Raw genomic sequence first — 4,292 nt, forward strand, 5'->3', positions numbered from 1 at the left:
TCCCTCACTCTTTCCTCATAGGGTTTGTCCTGTAAACTATTATGGACAATATTAGTGTCCTGAAGTTTTCTGGATAACTAATGTAAATTTTGTTTATGGAATCCTACTGACCTCAAGCAACATAAAATAGTTCACAGTTAAAACAGACTGTGTTGCTGAAGAATTTATCAGAAAGTTAATCTCATCTCATATACTGTGGGTCTGTCTTGTTGGTCTCTTCCATGGACCTTAATTTGCAGACACATTACTGGACCACCTGATCTTGAAAGTCTTATGTTGAACTGCATTCCATCATGTTATTCCCTAGCAACAGCAATTGCATATTTTATAGTCAACTAATCCTAGAGCTGGCTAGGCTGAGTCATATGGTGATCACGAATTGACAAAAACAAAAAAATCATCTGGGCAACTGAATGATGAATTAACTAAATTTTATTTACTTTAGTGTCTCTCTGCAGAGGTCTATTGAAATTTGGGGCCGACTAGGCAATATCACAGAGGGAATTTCATTTCTTTCACTACTGCTAATACTCAGGATATGGTAGCAAGAGAGAAACTTACTGCAGCAGCCTCATGCATATATTTAATGATTAGTTGGCTGGGTATCTTTTACCTTTTATTATTATTTTATGTGGCAAGGAAAGCACAAGGCAGTTATGAACTGACGAAAAGTTTCCAGCTTAGTTTACTGTCTAATATATGTTTTATGTTTATTGCTTTTTTTGAAATACCCCAAGACTACCATTCCTGTACTTCTGGTTATCTTTGACAAAGGTCAAATAGTAGCAAAGCTTTCTTTAAGGGTAAAAATATATCAGCTGGCAATATTGGCATCTGGGAAAAGAAACCTTTTATAAATGATTGTACACTCTTGCTAGAGGTCTACCTAATACAATGAGGCAGCCAGCTGATTTTTTGGGTAGATCCTGGTGCTGGCCACCATTTTCACAGGCTGAACACAGCACCCCCCCTCCCCATGTCTCTGATTGGTCAAGGGGCCCCAGTGGCCCCACCCTTTGCCACTAATGGGTTGTGGGGGCTGTCTGTCATAACCCCCACTGATTGGTTGTAAGGGCTGTCCATCATGTGACCCACCGCTTGCCGCTGATTGTTGGAGCGGCGGGGCCACACAACAGGCAGCACTCTCAGCCAATCACCAGTGAGGGGTAGGCATAGCAGTCATCTTGCTGGGAACACCCCCTCCCAGGTTAGTTGGGTTGGGGGGGGGGGGGGGGTTCCAGCAAGACTGGCATTTTTCATGAAGCCCACCATTTTTCATGGAGCCCACCTGAATTTACAGTTTCTATGAAAACTACACAATCGCAAATTGGGTAAGTCCCTACTGATATCTCATCTTTGCTCCATGCTGTTCCTCTGTTCTTCAGGTGACAGTCACAAATCCTCAATTTCATTTTATGCAGGGAACCCCAGAGAGGAAAAAAAAATATGGTTTTGGGGATAGGGAATAAGGAGCTGAATTCTGGACAAAGCTGAAGTGAGAAAAACTTACAAGAAGGAAAAGACTTCCAATATAGATAAGTGATTCTCAACCTTTTTAGATTCAAGGCACCCTTCAGAAAAAAGCCAGTTCTTAGCTTTCAGGTATTTTCTGAAGATGGAAAAAAATCAATAGTAGAGCAATTCTGCTGTTGCAAAAAACTCAGAAAGACCACAACAGGTGACAGTGTTTTTGACACCCTGGATTCCACTCTGAAATCTCTAGGTTTATCTTGTGAATCAAGTGCAAGTATTTGCACATCTGAGCATGCTAATAATGCTTGCAACACCCTTAAAAGGATCTCATATCACCCTGGCTGAGAATCACTGATATAGATACTGTAGAAAAGGAAGACTAGAAAGGGCCTAAAATGTCATCTACTGCTCCTCAGCTTCCTATAAATATCTGTCTGGTTAAAGACAAATTTAAATAAACAAACAAGCTCAAAATCTCAGCTCACTGCAAGTCAGTTAGTTCCCCATCTCATTTATTTCTCCTGTCTGGTACTCACTTCCCTTCGGAACCAAGTAGGAATGAAGTGGAAAGCATTACCACAGAACCCAGATCCTTCCCAGTTTTAGGTTCCTTAACCCACAGTAAAGAATTGCTGAGGTGCTCCAGTCAATGGAAGAAGTACCCTGTGAAGTAAAAGCTTCAGCAAAAAGCTTGCTGTTACAATTCAGAAAACCTCTGTGAACTAGACATGTTACAAAAAACGTGGATGCTGGATAATGATGAACTGTAGTAGCTGAAAGGACACAAGATGTTGTGTATTTGTGAGAGGGAAGACAGATCAGATAAGAGGGAGGTACCATGCTTCAGGTGATGATCATCGCCTCAGAGGATCAAACCATTCCAGATTTAGAAAAAGTTTTGCTCTATATTGGGCTATAACAGGGGTGGGCAAAATGCAGTCCGTGGGCTGGATGCGGCCCGCCAAGCCATTCTATCTGGCCCTTGGGGCCCTACAAAATTTAGAAAATTAATACTTATCTGCCTCTGGCTGCCTGTCATGGGGCCCTCAATGGCTTGCCAAAATTCAGTAAGCTGCCCTCCACCCAAAATAACTGCCCACCCCTGGGCTATAAGCACAAGATTCAAGAGAACCCTGAGAATGGCTTAGTTTGGGGGAAGGAAAAAAATGATTACTCTAAGTATACAGTCTCAGCATCTAACCTTACATTGCCAGCTGGGATAATTACCACCCTGGACGGTTGCTTCACAGCATGAACTCATTAGTGGTTTAGCACACACAAGATCTTCTTGTTATATATAGTCTCATATTATTGGATATCCTTAGTCCCAGAAAACCTCACTAAACAGCTTCTTGACTGTCTGCCATGAGCTTGCCATATTTCCCTTCATAAAAGAGTACATCGTAGATATAAATACCCCCTTACAAGTTTCCTGCTTCCTTGGTCAGATATACTGTTAAATAGAACTATCTTTCAGACCATATAAAGCCTGAACATCCTGCAGGAAGCTTATACAAGCATTAGTGCTTGGTATAATTGCGGTGCATCTACAAATAACCTGGCTGTACATATACACAGCTTAGTGGTTTGTCACTTTCTGGCATTAATATGGCAGTTCTCAAGTGACATTTACAGGCATTTTATCTTGTATCTATAGACATACATACATGCACATTCTCCCCATGCTTTTTTACGTTTTAACTTTCTCTATATTATACAGCCTTGAAAAGCAATAGTGGAAACATCAGCAAGGTACAAACTCTACTCTTCCACTTTTACCTTTAGGAGGAAAAAAATGGTTTTTTATCCTGTCAAATACAAAATTGCTCACGTCAAAGGACAGACAGAGCAAAAGGCTACAAGGCTACATCATCATATGGCTAAAAATATACATCTTTTAAAAAATCTACACTAAAACAGTGATGTTTTAAACTACAGAAGTAGAAAGGGAAAAACCAAATATGAAGAGGTATAACAATGTTTTTTGCCCCAACTATTCTGTTATACCGTATTAGGGTTAATCTGCATCCAATTCAAGAACAGATCAGAGAATCATATCTCTGGGACCTCAGGAGATCATCTAGTCCAACCCCCTGAGTAAAGCAGGACCATCCCTAGTCATACCACAGTACATTTTACTGTAGGGCTTTAAATGAACTAAAATAGTTTATAAATTGTTTTAGGGAAGTTTGGGCAACTTCAAGTTAGATGAGTGCTCACACTGCATGCAGCCTGCAATGAAGAAAGGATCGTCATAGCTTTCAACCATTTAAAAACAAATAACAGACAATAATTATTGTATTATTGTACTATTATATAACTATTGTACATTTGAAAAGATTAAATCTAAGTATTTCCATCTTGTCTTATGCTGCAGCTAGTTAATTTGTGTTCTACAAAATACCTGACAATCTTTTTAAATTTCACTGGGCCAAAATTCTATATTTGGTTACACTGACATGGGCAGTTAGCATTAGGGGCTACAGGCTTTACAGGCAGGATAGAGAAGGAAGGAAAGGTGGGGGTGTGGCACTCTATGTCAAGGAGCAATACACATCCTCTGCCAGTAAAATGGGGTCAGAGGGGCAAGCGGAAGTGCTCTGGGTCAAAATACAAGGGGGCCGTGGGGAGAGGGATCTAATGGTGGGGGTCTACTACAGACCCCCAACCAAGGGGAGGAGCTGGACCAGGAATTTTCAGGCCAGCTTGCAGAGGCACTTAAGGTAAGGGATGTAGTTGGCATGGGTGATTTAAATTACCCAGACATCTGCTGGGAGGAACAGTCAGCCAGGTCGGACCGTTCCAGGAGGTTCCTGGCC

The 4,292-nt window shown here is 41.1% G+C and overlaps 1 protein-coding gene across 1 annotated transcript in view; it reads right to left on the reverse strand.

The window, feature by feature from the left end:
* Window positions 1–4,292, reverse strand: part of CNST (consortin, connexin sorting protein) — a 128,371-nt gene that overhangs the window by 105,718 nt on the left and 18,361 nt on the right. The gene's annotated exons all lie outside the window — the stretch shown is intronic.

Source organism: Gavialis gangeticus, unplaced genomic scaffold (genome assembly GCF_001723915.1).
Source record: "Gavialis gangeticus isolate Ggan-Ray unplaced genomic scaffold, GavGan_comp1, whole genome shotgun sequence".
NCBI lineage: Eukaryota > Metazoa > Chordata > Crocodylia > Gavialidae > Gavialis > Gavialis gangeticus.